Source organism: Cnephaeus nilssonii, assembly GCF_951640355.1.
Source record: "Cnephaeus nilssonii genome assembly, chromosome: 6".
NCBI lineage: Eukaryota > Metazoa > Chordata > Mammalia > Chiroptera > Vespertilionidae > Cnephaeus > Cnephaeus nilssonii.
In genome coordinates, this window is record NC_137077.1 from 103,735,619 (window position 1) to 103,752,655 (window position 17,037).

Sequence of the window (17,037 nt, forward strand, 5' to 3'; positions counted from 1 at the left end):
TATAATCTGTGAGCCATTCCCTTCCGAATAATTTGCTTTCATATTTTGTATATACACTGGCAAACTGCCAGTTGTAACCACCTGTGGAAGATCATTCATCCTTGCTGAAAATGAAACTCTCTTTTTCTTGCATCAGGCAGTGGGAAATATCCATGGAAAGCAGCTGTTGTGTCTGATTCCTTATTGGTTTCCTCAGATCTCCCACTGTCCCCTTTTTATTTAGAATATGATAAGTAAGTATTTTTTTTAGAGAATAAGAACTCTAGTTCTTTATCCTTCATCAAAATAGGGATCAGTTGCTGAAAAGTATATTGGAATTTTCAAATGCTTGCCTTTTGAAAACAATGTTATGGTAAAATGGGATAAATTGTCCTTTAAAGCAAACCTGACAACTCTAAGTTACTCAGCTTTGCAAATTTCTTCTTTCTCTGTGTAGTCTTGACCTTGGTTAGCTGAGATAACATGATTTATAGTATGAGTGATGTCTAGAGGGCAGAAACTATGTCATACATGTTCTAAGATATAAATCATATAACATTTGTATGAAAAAATTAGAAAGTTTATGTATATGATTAATTGCTTAATGGAATTAATTATTTAGAATCTGTTTATAGAATATATCTTAGGTATATTACGATTTTTAAATTATCCTTTAAAAGTTAATTTAAAAGTGAAGATAATATATGCCCAGGTTACAGCAAGGCATATCAGGATATGTAATAAAAATTAGTGTTCCCAGGGCTCATCCTTCCTCATCTCTCCTTCCTTTACTCAGGGGCAATTACTTTGATCTCTTTTATTTGTTTCTTCTGTTAGTTATTTCCAATCCCTGAATATTGTGCTTGTATTGTTATTTCTTTATTCTGATGGAATAGATGAGGATTTAATTAATCTACACATTTCATCCCTATTTCTCCCAATATGTGGAATTGACTCCTTAAAGTAACTTTCAATCATTTCCTCATTTTCTTCCCAGAGCTCACCCCTCTCTCCCTTTTTTTCCTGGTTTGGTTGCACAGAAGCTACTCGAATTATGATGGGTTTGTCTAGTTAAGCCAGTTGTAAGTTTAAAATTTCATAAGTGGGGGGCGGGATCCAAGATGGTGGCGGAGTAGGTGGAAGCTACACTCATCTCCTCCTAGTGTCAAATGAGAATTACAACTAAATTATAGATCAACCTGAATAACCAACTGAAGATGAGCTGAACAGAAATCTTATAACTAGGGGTATACAGAAGGAGCCACATTGAGATTCATAGGAAGGGCAGAGACATGAAAAAGGCTGGCCTTGAACCCATGTACAATGGCTAAGAATATGGAGGGATATCTCAGTGGCAAAGGTTCCCTCTGAGGAGCATGAGGTCTCAACTCCATGCCAGGCTCCTCAGTTCAGACCACCATAACCAAGAAGAGGAGCCCCCATAGCACCTGGTTGTGAAAATCAGCAAGGTAGAGAGGGGAGCACGCTAGAAACTCAGGAACCTTCTTAAAGGGCCAGCGCACAAAAATCTCATTCTCACCACTCACTCAGGGCTCTGACGGAAGGAAGGCAGTTCAGAGCAAACTGAAGTCATACAGAGAAGTACTGGGTTGTGTGTCCCTGAGGAGAGAACTGGAGGGTCAACCACCAAAGTTCCGGTGTTGAGTCCCTCTCCCACACCACCCACAGATGCCATCTTTCCTTGGTGGAACACCCGTCTCCCTATGGCACCAGCCTGGAGGGGTGCACTAGTTCCATCCTCCCAACTCCATGTGCCCTGGCCCTGCCAAGCTCACACCTTGCAGAAAAATCCACTTGCTGCACTGAGCCTGGGCCCACAGTGCAGTTTTTCTTGGGAAGCTCTGAGGAGATTTGGTGGTCTCAGGGATTGTTGAAGATAGCTTGGGGAGAAACTGAGTTGTGTGGCTCTAAAGGGGGGGGGGGCACTTTACCCCCTGACTGGCACCATCCTCCACAGGAGATCCACTAGCCTCATTTTCCAGACTCCCGGTGGCCCTGCCCTACTGAGCTCATACCCTGAGAAGGAGACTGCTGATTGTGACCAGTATAAGCCCACTGTACAGACTTTTTCAGGAGGCCATCAAGGAAGGCCAGGCAGCCTGAGGAGGTGGTGGAGTAGCTGAGAGGCAGAGATGGATCTTGGGGTACCTTGGGCCTTTTGTTGACCTGCCCCTGGGCTTGGTGTTGGTAGAAGCTGACTTTGGTATGCAGTTTGGGATCTCCTGTATGTACCCAAGCCCAGCAGAAGTGGCCACAAAATGGTGATCACTCTGCAGCTCCAAATGAGTAGATCACAAGCAGCCCATGACATTGACCTGTGCTAGAAACCCTCATAGGAGGCCCCAGAACCAACATACCCAGTGGTAGGCTTCAGACTATATCATAGAATGACCCAAGTAACTCCAGAAGAAGCACACTCAAAGGAAGATCTCGGCAGGCACCATACCCTGCTGGAGCAGATTTTGCATTGTGGGTCAGCTCTTGCACAACAGCTTCTACACTGTGGTCTTGGTTAATCCTCATAGTCATCCAGTCTGAGGCTCAATCCCACTCATGGGGCCAACAACCATCTAAACTCATAACAGGCAGGCTTGCATAACCCACAAAAGGGACATTTCTGGAGCATCTAACTGAAGTGATCAGGGGGACTGCACCATTGAGCCCCACAGGATACTTATTACATAAGGCCACCATGCCAAGACTGGAAGACATAACAGAGACAAATTAAGAGAGACAGCCAAAATGGGGAGTCAAAGAAACATGCCCCAAAGAAAGAAGAGGAAAAATCCCCAGAAAAATAACTACCTGAAATGGAGACAAGCAAGCTACCAAATACAGACTTCAAAACAATGGCTATAACGATGCTCAAGGAACTTAGAGGAAGAATGCAGACATGTACAGAAATAATGGTGAATATCAAGGAGATATAAACAGAGTGGAAGAAGGACTCAAGAGAAAGGTTAACCAAGTTGGGAGCTGGGAAGTTCTTGTGGAAAATAAAAGTAGGAAACTAACACTGATTGATATTCTGCTATGCATGCAGACTTCATGCTGGCTGGTGTTGATGTTAGGACTTAAAATAAGAATTGAATTTCAGTGAGTAAAAGAGGATCTATGCTAATGAACAAATCAAACAAAGGTGGCGGACAGACAGAGAGGGAGGCGGGCACGATGTCATGAAGAGACTGGGCTCTCAAGTCAAACACACTTGAATGGCAGCTCTGCCTTTTGCTAATCACAGAAGTCTCATTCTACAGCCTCCCTAAACCTCAATTTCCTCATGTGTAAATTGTAGATGATAACACCTTTCTCAAAGGTGATGATTCAATGAGATGCTTGCACACTGCCTGACACCTAGTGAGTGCTATGTATTTGGTTAAAAAAAAATCATAATAAATAAATAAACAAACCACACTATTATCTAATAGGTTTTTTAATTAGCCAAATAAAACTCCTCTAACTTAATTTCTACTTGCTCCTGTTTAGTATTCAATGGACCTGTTTATTCTCTATCTGTAATATTCAGATCAACTGCCCATGGATGTTATTATGGTTTCCAAATTTCACAGCCATTTCCCTCATAGCTGGCTCCTAAACGCTCATCTGCCTGCCTGCCTGATTGCTCCTAACTGCCTCTGCCTGCCTGCCTGCCTGCCCCTAACTGAGGGTATTGTACAAATGTCCCAAAATAAGCACTAAATGCTCAAAAATATTTTCTAAATATCACTCCTGTTGGCTGTACAATGAGAAGAAAGGCAGAGAGTGGCCTTTAAGAGCTGTTAGCCAATGTGCTTTCCTTGGAAGTAAAAATATCTGCATGAAAATTACTGAAACATTACAGACAAAAAGTTATGTGAGGAGTTGACAGGTCTCTCAATGCTTTGAGATGCCTTTTAGGCTAACACTCAAACCCACATCCCCATGAGAAGGAGCAATTTAATTGATTCCTTCATTTTACACATTACTTTTGCAGTATCTGTCCCAATTCCTGGATAAAAAAATGTATTTTACTGAACAATCTATTTATAATCTTGAGTAAAGGTAGAACTCAATCAGCCATATGTACATTTTAAAATAATAGAAAGATATGAGGCCTGATGACTTGGAGAATACCTAGTAGCCTAAAGCCACATGTGTTTTTTTTTAAATTAAGTTTATTGGGGTGACATTGATTAATAACACTATATCCATTTCAGGTATACAATTCTAAAATCCATCAACTGTATGTTGCATTGTGTGCTCACCACTGAAAGTCTAGTTTTCTTCTGTCATCATATATTTGACCCCCTTGACCCTCTTCTTCCCACCCCCTCCCCCTTTGTATTGTCTGTGTCTATGAGTTTGTTTGTTCATTTGTTGTAAAGTCATGCTTTAATTAAAATTAAAACTCTGCTAATTTAAAAAGAATAACAAAATCTCCTCTATCCTTTCCAAAAGTGACTATATCTGTACCTTCTCTCTGAAACCTCATTTATACACTCTGGCCCATTTAAATAATTTCTGTTCTCATACCCAGAAGGAATGGTTTTCTTATATAATGACTAGTGGTCTGGTGCACGAAATTTGTCGATGGTGGGGTGGTTTCCTCAGCCCAGCCTGCACCCTCTCCAATAGGGGACCCCTTGAGGGATGTCTGACTGCCAGTTTAGGCCTGATCCTTGGGCCTAAACTGGCAGCCAGACATTCCTCTCACAATCTGGGACTGCTAGCTCCTAAACGCACATCGGCCTGCCTGCCTGCCTGATTGCCCCTAACTGCCTCTGCCTGCCTGCCTGACTGCCCCTAACTGCCTCTGCCTGCCTGCCTGATTGCCCCAAACTGTCCTTCCCTGCTGGCCTGATCTTGCCCCCAACTGCCCTCCCCTGCTGGCCTGGTTGCCCCCAACTTTCCTCCCCTCCCAGGCTGATCTCACCCCCAACTGCTCTCCCCTGCCGGTCTGATCGCCCCTAACTGACTCTGCCTGCCTGATCACCCCTAACTGCCCTCCCCTGCTGGCCTAATCTTGCCCCCAACTCCCCTCCCCTGCAGGCCTAATCTTGTCCCCAACTGCCCTCCCCTGCCGGCCTGATCTCATCACCAACTGGCTTAAAACCCCTCCTCAGCCCCCACCGTAGGTTCTGCCTTCGCAGTTCACCCAGATCTGGTTCTGATTGGTCGGTTTCTATGCCAGTCAGTATCAAAAGCTCTGTCTCCTAGGCAGCCATTGGCTCTTCACAGTTCACCCAGATTTGGTTCTTTGTTTTTTTGTAACTTTATTTGTCCTAGGTTATGGACAATAAATGACATTAATTAAACTTTTGCAATTAGTCTTTGAGTAACTCAACATAAACTTTGTCAGGGAGGCAAAAACATAAATTATTTACTTCAGTTTATGAGGCCAAATGTATTGACTTTTAATTACAATTCTTCAGATATTTGAAGAAAACCTCTCTATTTCTTTCTAAAATAATTTTCAACCCATAGAGAGTTTCATTTAAGAATCTTCATCTTTCTTTTCACAATATGCAACCTACAAGGTTGCTGCTTCCAGATTTGGTTCTGATTGGTTGGTTTCTATGCCAGTCAGGATCTCCGGGCCTATCTCCGGGCCTGATCAGAGAGGCAGGCCTGATCAACAGCCTCTGTGGAGGCCCAGAGAGAAAGAGAGGCACGATGCTGGCCAGGCCTGGAGAGAAAGAGAGAAGAAAAGGCTGATTAACAGCTGCCACGGAGCCTATGGATCAGACCCTGCTTCTCTCTCCAGGCCTCTCTGTGGGCCTGATCTGCAGCCCCCTCAGAAGTCAGTGCTGGGTCATCACGGTAACCCAGCACTGACTGCAGGACTGACTTCCGGTGTTCGGTCGAGCCTTCAGTCATTAAGGTCACTGCATACACACACACACACACACACACACACACACACACACACACACACACACCATGGTTTTCCTATATACATTTACATTGATTTTTCTCCAACTATACCAAGTGAGAAGCATCACGAGAATAAAGTAGTATTTGCATGGAACCAGTTGACATAACAGACAATACCATCTCCAGATGCCATAGGCTGCTGAAATGAAGATTAAGGACTTCCTCAAAAACATTATTGATTGCATTATCTTCCTTCAAGACCTCACTTAAACGACAGTAAAGAAATTAAGGGATTATAAGCCAATAATGATGCAGAAAAGGTGAGAGAGTTTAGCCTATTTAGAGAAGTGAGAAGCTGTGGAGAAGGTGGTACCGATGGAGCAACACAGAGTGAGCATATGAAGCCACTGAGCTCAGAAGAATTTTAGAAATATCAGGATTAAACAGGACAGCACCTGAAAACAGTACAGATTATATTTATGATGGTTTAATTACAATGGTTTGACTTACAATTTTTTGAATTTAGAATGAGGCAAATGTGATAGGAATTCAGTAGAAACCACACTTCCAGAAATATGAGGGATGATACTCTTTTGTGATGTTGGACAGAGCCAGTGAGATGACTTCTCTCAACTGTAGCTAATATGTGTTCTAAGTACATTTAGGATGGTCTAGACTAAGATGGGATGATCCGTAGGTTAGGTGTATTAAATCTATTTTTATTTACAACTAGAGGCCCGGTGCACGAAATTCATGCATGGGGTGTGGGGTGGGTACCTCAGCCCAGCCTGCACCCTCTCCAATCTGGGACCCCTCAAGGGATGTCCGACTGCCCGTTTAGGCCCGATCCAGGTAGGATCAAGTCTAAACGGGCAGTCAGACATCCCTCTCACAATCCAGGACTGCTGGCTCCCAACTGCTTGCCTGCTTGCCTTCCTGATTGCCTCTAACTGCTTCTGCCTACCAGCCTGATCACCCCCTAACCACTCCTCTGCCAGCCTGATTGATGCCTAACTGCTCCTCTGCCAGCCTGATTGCCCCTAACTGCCCTCCCCTATAGGCTTGGTCCCTCCCAACTGCCCTCCCCTGCAGGCCTGGTCCCCCCAACTGCTCTCCCCTGCAGGCCTGGGTCCCCCCCAACTGCCCTTCCCTGCAGGCTCGTACGCCCCTAACTTTCCTCCTCTGCTGGGCTGGTCACCCCTAACTTCCCTCCCCTGCAGGCTTGATCGCCCACAACTGCCCTCCCTTGCAGGCCTGATCCCTCCCAACTGCCCTCCCCTGCTGGCCATCTTGTGGTGGCCATCTTGTGTCCACATGGTGGCAGGATCTTTGACCACATGGGGGCAGTCATCTTGTGTGTTGGAGTGATGGTCAATCTGCATATTACTCTTTTAATAGATAAGATAGAGGCCTGGTCCAAGGGTGGGGGCCAGCTGGTTTGCCCTGAAGGGTGTCCTGGATCAGGGTGGGGGTTCCCTTGGGGTGTTGGATGGCCTGGGCAAGGGGCCTGTGGTGGTTTGCAGGCCGCTATGCCCCCCGGTGACCCAAGCAGAGGCCCTGGTATCTGGGGTTTATTTATCTTCTATAATTGAAACTTTGTAGCCTTGAACGGAGCCAAGCCTCCTGCTCACTCGTGGCTGCCGCCATTTTTGTTGGGATTTATTTATCTTCTATAATTGAAACTTTGTAGCAGAGGCCAAGGCAGGCCAGGGCTGCGGGAGCTTGGCTTCCTCCATCGCCGGGGGCAACTCAAGCCTCCTGCTCTCTCCAGCTCCGTGGCTGCTGCCATTTTTGTTGGAATTTATTTATCTTCTATAATTGAAACTTTGTAGTCTTGAGTGTAGGCCTGGGCCAGCCAGGGCATCAGGGAAGCTTGGCTTCCTCCATTGCTGGGGAAACCCAAGCCTCCTGCTTGCTGCAACTCCGTGGCCACAGCCATCTTGGTTGGGTTAATTTGTATACTCGCTCCTGTTGGGCTGGTGGGCATGGCTTGTGTGTATAGTAGAGGTACAGTCAATTTGCATATTACTCTTTTATTAGATAGGATGTTTTCTTTCTTATTTATTTTTCAATTATAGTTTACATTCAATACTATTTTGTTCCAGTTTCAGGTGGTATAAATCATATACCCTATAAGCATATACAGTACAGATGTGTTTTGCCTTTCTTTCTATTTAATCTGCATGGGCTGACATAGTGTTGTCCACTTGATCCTGTAATTTTGAGGTGAATTGAATGGGCTCACATTAAGGCAGGACTAGACCATACTTAGTGTGACACAGTTGATCTTTATAACCTTGTAATATAGGTCGAGGTCTTATGTAGACATCCTTTTTAAAACATTTATGGTCTAAAGCTTTACATATGTCTCCTTTTTCCCCGATTGACCCCCCCCGCCCCAGCCATTCCCACCCAGGACATGCCCCCACCCCCCAGTGTCTATTTTCATTGCATATGCTAATATGCATGCATACAAGTCCTTTGGTTTCTTTCTAACCCTCCCACTTCCCCTGCCATTTGTCTCTAGATATATTTTTGTTCATCAAATTATGTTGATTATTATATCCCACATATGAGTGAGATTATGTGATATTTATCTTTCTCTAACTGGCTTATTTCACTTAGCATAATGCTCTCCAAATCTATCCATGTTGTTGCAAATGGTAAAAGTTCCTTCTTTTTTATATCGGCGAAGTATTCCATTGTGTAGATGTACCATAGTTTTTTAATCCACTCATCTGCTGATGGGCACTTAGGCTGTTTCCAAATCATAGCTATTGTAAATTGTCCTGCTATGAACATAGGGGTGCACATATCCTTTCTGATTGGAGTTTCCGGTTTCTTGGGATATATTCCTAGAAGTGGGATGACTGGGTCAAATGGGAGTTCCATTTTTAGCTTTTCAAGGAAACTCCAAATTGTCTTCCACAGGGGCTGCACAAGTCTGCATTCCCACCAGCAGTGAAGGAGCATTTCGTTTTCTCCAGATCCTTGCCAGCACTTGTCGTTTGTTGATTTGTTAATGATAGCCATTCTAACAGATGTGAAATGGTATCTCATTGTCATTTTGACTTGCATCTCTCAGATGATTAGTGACTTTGAGCATGTTTTCATATGTCTCTTTGCCTTCTGTATGTCCTCTATTAAAACATGTCAATTTAGGTCGTTTGCCTATTTTTGATTGAATTGTTTATCTTCCTTTTGTTAAGTTGTATGAGTTCTCTGTGTATTTTGGAGATTAAAACCTTATCTGAAATAGCATTGGCGAATATGTTCTCCCATGCAGTGGGTTTTCTTCTTGAGGTATGATTCTTTTATTCCCACCTTGCTGAGAGCTTTTATCAAGAAAGGGTGTTGGATTTCCTCAAATGCATTTCCTGCATCAATTGATGTGACTATGTGATTTTTATCTCTCAATTTGTTTATGTGATGTATCACGTTTATTGATTTGCAGATATTGTACCATCCTTGCATTCCTGGGATAAATCCTACTTGGTCATGGTGTATGATCTTTTTGATGTACTGCTGGATCCGATTTGCTAGAATTTTGTTGAGGATTTTGGCATCTATGTTCATGAGTGATATTGGCCTGTAATTCTCTTTCATTGTGTTGTCTTTATCTGGTTTTGGTATTAGGGTGATGCTGGCTTCATAGAATGAGCTTGGAAGTGTTCCTTCCTCTTGAATTTTTTGGAATAGTCTGAGGAGGATAGGTTTTAGTTCTTCTTTGAATGTTTTGTAAAACTCCCCTGTGAAGCCATTTGGCCCCGGGCTTTTGTTTGATGGAAGCTTTTTGATGACTGCTTCAATTTCTTCTATAATTATTGGCCTATTGAGATGTTTAGATTCTTCCTGATTGAGTTTTGGAAGGTAGTATTTTTCTAGGAATATGTCCATTTCCTCCAGGTTGTCCAATTTGTTGGAATAAAGTTGTTCATAGTATTTTGTAAAATTCCTTTGTATTTCAGTGGGGTCTGTTGTTATTTCACCTCTTTCATTTCTGATTGTGTTTATTTGGGTCCTCTCTCTTTGCTTCTTGGTGAGCCTGGGTAGAGGTTCATCAATCTTGTTTATCCTTTCAAAGAACCAGCTCTTGGTTTTGTTGATCTTTTGTATGTTTTTTTTTCCAGTCTCTATGTCGTTTATCTCTGCACTGATCTTTATTATTTCCTTGCTTCTGCTTACACTGGGCTTTTCTTGTTGCTCTCTTTCTAACATTTTGATTTGTAGGGTTAGGTAAATTATTACCATTGTTTCTTGTTTTTTGCAGTAGGCTTGTAGAGCTATGAATTTCCCTCTGAAGACTGCTTTCACTGTGTCCCATAGATTTTGTATTGTTGTGTTTTCATTGTCATTTGTTGCCATGATGTTTTTTATTTCTTCTTTGATCTTTCAGGTAACCCAGTCATTGTTTAATAGCATGCTATTTAGTCTCCATGTGTTTGATTTTTTTTAGATTGTTTTTATTGTAGTTGATTTCCAGTTTTATTCCACTGTGATCTGAGAAGTTGCTTGATATCATTTTTATCTTCTTGAATTTGAAGAGACTTTGCCTATGACCCAATATATGGTCCATCTTTAAAACAACCCATGTGAACTTGAGAAGAATGTATATTCTGTGGGTTTGGGGTGAAATGTTCTGAAGATGTCAATTAATTCCATCTGATCTAGTTAGTCATTAGGATTGATGTTTCTTTGCTGATTTGTTGTTTAGAGGATTTTCCCAATGGTGATAGTGGGGTATTAAAGTCTTCTACTATGACGGTATTGCTGTGAATCTCTCCCTTGATAACCTCCAGAATTTTTTAATGTATGTGGGTGCTCCTGTATTGGGTGCATATATGTTTACCAGAGTAATTTCTTCTTGTTGGATTGTTCCCTTTAGTATTATGAAGTGGCCTTCCTTATCTCTTTTTATGTCCTTCACTTTGAGATTTAAGTATTGCTTAGACCAGATATAAGTATTGCTACCCCAACTTTTTTTTCATTTCCATTCGCCTGAAAAACCTTTTCCATCCCTTCACCCTCAGTCTGTGTGCGTCTTTTTTTCTGAGGTGTGTTTCTTGCAGACAGTAGTTATATGGGTCATGTTTTCTTATCCAATCCGTTACCCTGTGTCTTTTGATTGTGGCATTTAATCCATTTACAGTTAAAATTATTATTAATAGGTACTTGTTTGTCGCCATTTTTATTCTTTACCCCTGTGTTCCTTCTTCGCTTCCTTTTTCTTCTTTTTACAGCAGACCCTTTAGCATTTCTTGCATTGCTGGTTTGGTGGTAATAAACTCCCTTAGTCCTTTTTTGTCTGTGAAGCTCCTGATTTCACCTTCAATTTTGATCAATAGCCTTGTTAGGTACAGTATTCTTGGATTCAGACCCTTCCTTTGCATGACTTGATATATTTGATTCTATTCCCTTCTGGCCTGATGTGTTTCTGTTGAGAAATCAATCACTACTCAGATGGGGGATCTTTTGTAGGTAACTTTCTGTCTCTCTATGGCCACTTTTAAGATTCTTACTTTGTTGTTGCTGTTTGCCAATTTAATTATAACGTGCCTTGGCATCAGTCTTTTGGGGTTCATTTTGCTTGGGACTCTGTGAGCTTCTTGGATTTGTGTGGGGTTTTTCTTCCCTATATCAGGGAAGTTTTCTGTCATTATTTCTTCAAACAGGTTTTCTATTCCTTGCTCAGTTTCCTCTCATTCTGGCACCCCTATTATGTGGATGTTGTTTTGTTTTGTGTTGTCCCGAAGTTCTCTTAGGCTCTCCTCCTGCTTTTTAATTTTTTTTTTCTAGAAGCTGCTCTACTTGGGTATTTTTTCCTATCTTGTCTTCTAGCTCACTGATGCGGTCCTCTGCTTCTTCTAGTCTACTCTTGATGCTTTCTAGTGAGTTCTTTACAGCAGCGATGTAATTTTTCATTTGGTTCTTCTTCATTTCCTCTTGGTTCTTACACATATTGTCGAATTTGTCTTCCATTCTTTTCATCCACCATATGACCGCTTCTCTGAATTCTTTCTCTGACAGGTTGCTTGCCTCCATTTCATTTTCTTGTGATGCCTGCTTTTCTTTCATATGCGTGCTGTTTTGTTGTCTCCCCATGATCTCTCTTCTCTGGCTGTCTGGTTATGTAGTTGTCTCTCTCCTGCATTGATTTAAGGGCACAAAATACAACACAATAAGGTACAATGCACAAGGCACTGAACACAAATGTATTCACGGTATTAATAATCCCAAATAAAGGTAACCACAAGAGAAAGGCGAATTAGAAAATAGGAGAGAAAGGAGAAGAGAAAAAGAAAAAAAATAAAGGAGTGTAAAAATGAAATTGGGTAGAGGGAAAAAAGTAAGAGGGAAAAGAGAGAGAATAAGAAAGAAGAGGGGAAAAAACTATATATGGCGAGAAAACTCCAATAAAACAGCCACTAATTCCAACACATGCCAGCAACAAGTACCTGGAGATGAATGCAGACTACAAACAACAACTAATATCGAGTGAGGTGTGGAAAAACAGAAGCAAAAAACAAACAAACAAACAAACAAACAAAAAACCCCCAAAAAACCAAAAGGCAAAAGCAAAACAATTTCACAAACATGAAAAGCGATATAATCAACAATCAAGGAAACAACAACAAAATGACAGAGAGAGAGAGAAAAAAAATTGTCTTTTAATAGTGAAGAAAGAGAAGAGAGAGTTGTATTTGGACTTGGAGGAGGGGATTGGAAATTAGATATATAAGTAGGGTGAAATTTTAACAAGGGGTAAAAAGAAGGAATAGGGAGAATCTAAAGCAGGAATAGGGTAAGAGAAACAGGACAACTAAAGGGGAAAAGTGAGGAAGAGAGTGATGGCATAAAGGTAAAGTTGAGATAGAGTAAAATGATGCTAAAGGAAAGATGAAAATAGAATGTAGAACACTAATCCCAAAGTAAAATAAAGAGAAAATAAAATGACACTTTTTTTTTAAAAAAAGGTAAAACAGGAGTAGTAATAATACTGATTAGAAATAAAAATGTAATAAATAAAATTGTAAAATCAAGTGAGAAAAATAAAACTTAGTTTCTTAAGTAAAAGATGAAAATATAAAAATTAAAATGTTCAGTAGTGAAGGTCATTGACTTCTTCTACTTTTCTGTTTGGCACGCCTGTTTCCTAGGTAGGACAGTATTGAAGTTCCCTGAGTTCCACTGCTCCTCAGTGTTGTAAGCCAGTCCTGATTTTTAAGCAGTCAGTACGTCCTTATTTCTTCTTTTCCTTTATTTGTGTTTACATAAGAGTCAATTTGTGATTCAACCCCTGGGTGGCAGTGTTTCTGGATTGACCTCCAGGTCTATAGGTCCTCTCTAGCTAGTGTTTAGGTTTTGTTTTCCCTGTGGTACTTAATACAGGTTTGCCCCAGAGCTGGTTCTCTGATGGTTATTCCCCACTCTGATCCCCAGGTTCCAGAAAAACAACTTTCCCCTGCAGTCTCTTAGATTGTCCCCAATTGGGTGATCCTATGTAATCAGAAGCAAGGATTTAAAGAGGAAAAAGCAAAAAAGAGCCAGAGTAAGTGCGCGAACTCTGGGGCTGCGCGCAAGTCTGTGCAGTCTTTTTTCCCCTTGGGTCTAAGCAGCCAGCACACTTTTAAAAATTTTAGGCTGTCCTTTTGCGCCCAGATAAAAATGGGTTGTTTTTTAGAGTTCCCTTCTGTAAGCAGCTCTGCGGCCCCCCTTCCACATTCATGGATCACACCAGCCCCAACAGCCATGGATTTTTTTTTAGGCGCAGACTTCCCCAGGTTCTTCATTTCCCGCCATGTGCGTGTTTCTCTCTCCTGCCAGGACCACAGACTTCACCTTATCCCAGGCAAAATCTGACCTTTCTGTGAGGGAGTGTAGAGCTCCTCTGAATCTGCATGCTTGTGCCTCTTGGGGACCGGTGTGGTGTTCTTGGGTTCACAGCTGTTCGGTGGGTGCCGTAGTTGTAGATTCCCTGGGCTTTTCAGGTTTCCGATAACATCCACTTTCCCCTTCAAGATGGTGCGGTCTCTGCGTCCAAGCCGGTCTCTCTGGGAGGGAACCCAGCAGCAGTGGGGGCTGCCCGGTCAGGGGAGCCCCATCCAGCAGTCCCCCTCAGTCTCCTGAAGTATAGCTGTTCCTCAACTCACCAACAAACACTCCCCGTGCAACCACACACTCTCCCTTTGTTTTCTCACACACTATATTGTAGTCTGCCTTCCCGTCGGCAGCCATCTTCCTGTGCCTACCCTTTGTCTTTTGAGTGGGGCATTTAATCCACTTACATTTAAGCTTATTATAGCTATGTACTTGTTTGTTGACATTTTTATTCTTTATGCCTGTGTGTTCCTTCTTCCCTTCCTATTCTTTTTGAAGCAGAGCCTTTAGCATTTCTTGCATTTCTGGTTTGGTGGTAATAAACTCCCATAGTTTTTTTTTTTTTTTTTGTCTTGTCTGTGAAGCTCCTGATTTCACCCTCAACTTTGATTGATAGCCTTGCTAGGTACAGTATTCTTGGATTCAGACCCTTTCTTTGTATGACTTTGTATATTTCATTCCATTCCCTTCTGGCCTGCTGTGTTTCTATTGAGAAATCAGTCAATAATCTGATGGGAGATCCCTTGTAGATAACTTTCTGTCTCTCTATAGGAGCCTTTAAGATTCTTGCTTTGTCGTTGGTGTTTGCCAATTTAATTATGATGTGTCTTGATGTCAGCTTTTTTTTGGTTCTTCTAGTCTACTCTTGATGCTTTCTATTGTGTTCTTTATTGCAGCAATGTAATTATTCATTTTTTTCTTGGTTCTTCTTCATTTCCTCTTGGTTCTTACACATATTGTTGAAGTTGTCTTCCAGCCTTTTCAGCGTTCTTATGACCATTGATCTGAATTCTTTCTCTGACATATTGATTGCCTCCATTTTGTTTAGTTCCTTTCTTGGTGATTCCTCCTTTTCTTTTGTATAGGGGCTCTTTCTTTGTCTCCCCATGTTCGCTCCTCTTAGGGTGTTTGGTTATGTAGCTCTCTCTATCCTGTGTTGATTTAAAGGCACAAAATACAACACTACCAGATACAATGCACAATTCACCCAACACAAATGTATTCATGATGCCAATAACCCCAAATAAAAGTGACCACCAGAGACCAGAGAATTAGGGGAGAGAAAAGAGTGCAAAAATGATATTGAGAAAAGGGGAAAATGTAACAGAGAAAAGAAAGATAAAAAAAAGAATGGGGGAAAATATGTGTATATGGGGAGAAAACTCCAAAAAAACCAACAACTATTCCAAAAAATGCAAAGAACACCCAGAGGAAAATGCAAACAACTAATCAAAAAAATGCACACAACAAACACCCAAACCACAAGACCCATATTAATCTGAAGAGGCAGAGCTTATTTCCCAAAGGTAAGGTCAAGGAATTAAATGAATGGGGAAATGGCCACAATTTAGTATAGAGGACATAGAAAGAGAATGAGTGTATAGGAAGAAAAGTACAAAACAAAATAAAAAAAGAGAAAATATATATTAAATAAATATATACAGAAAAGAAAATTTATAGAGAGTAGATAGGCCTGAGTTGGTGATTGAAACTGATTAAGCTATTGGTAGAAGAATAGAACAAGTGAGTAGAGGAAAAACAGAAGCAAAAAAAGTTCTTAAAAAACAAACAAACAAACAAACAAACAAGAAGACAGAAAGAAAGAAAAAGAGAAAAAAAGGAAAAGAAAAAGAAACAACTTTGGCTAGTGAAGAAAGAGAAGAGAGAAGTGGCATGGACTTGGAGCAGGGGAGAGGAAATTAGATATATGAGTAAGATCAATGTTTAACAGGGAGTAAAAAGAAAGGATAGAGGAAAACTAAAGCAGTAACAGGATAAGAGAAACAGGACAAAAAAGGGGAAAAGTGAGGAAGAGAGTGTTGGCATAAAGGAAAAATTGAGAGAGAGTAAAATAATGCTAAAATAAAAATAGAATGTAGAGCACTAATCCAAAAATAAAATAAACTAAAGGAAAAAATAAAATAAAACTTAAAAAGTAAAATAATAGTAATAATAATAATTAAAAATAAAAATATAATAAGAAAGCAAAATCAAGTGAGAAAAAAATTTTAGTTTCTTAATAAAAGATAAAAAATAAAAAAGTGAAGTAATGAAGGTCATTCACTTTAACGGAGCTTCAATGACCTATGGGGGATGGTTTAAGACTCCTCTCTACTGTTCTGCATGGCACATCTGTTTCCTGTCAGGTAGTCTGCACAGTGTTGAAGTTCCCTGTGATCCATCGCTTTTCTGTGTCATAAGCCATAACCTTGTTTTCAAGCAGGTGGGATCTCTTTGCTCACTTTGTTTCTCTGCCCACTTTCAGCTGTATTTAAACAAGTCAATTCTGACACACCCCCTAGGTGGCAGTGTTTTTGTATTAGTTTCCAGGATCAAATGGTCTCTCAATCCAGTGTTTAGATTCTTCTTTCCCTGCCACACTTAATACTGGGTTGGAAGGATGGACTTACCCAGAGCTGGTTTCCTTGCTCATCTCTCCTTATTCTGATTCCCAGTTTCCACAAAAACAACTTTCCCCTGCAGTCTCGGTGAGTGTTTTTTAATTGAAAGGTCTTATGCACTGGGTTTTGCAAGTAAAAGCAAGAAAGTTATAAAGACGAAGCAACCGCACCACCTTGCGTCTTTCTCCTCCCGGCACTGCGTGGCCAGTATAGAACTTCAGGCTGCCTTTTTGGGCACAGTCTCCAATGGCTGTGGGCTTAGATCTAGAGTCCCCCTCTGCCAGCAGCCCTGTGGGCCCCCTTCCACATTTGAGGGCTACGCTGACCCCAAAGGACACAGATTTGGTCGGGCGCAGTTTCCCTCTGAGACTCTCGTCCCTGCTGCATACATTTCTCCCTCCATCCTAGATCCCAGATCTCTCCTCTCTCTAGGCGATCTCTGACTTTTCCATCTATGGATGGCCTCACCAGCTGTGTTTAATTAGCCAGTTCTGGGTGGCTGTTATTTGATTCAGTTGTTCCTTCTATCTGCTCTGTGAGAAGGCACAGGACCTGTCCTAGTATTTGGCTGCCACCTTTCTCCCCCTGGACATACATTTTAGGTGCCTGCAGCCATGGATGCTGGAATCTTGTTGTTTGTGGGTTAGCAGCTGAAACAGCTGGTCCCTGGGCATTGTGATTGTAG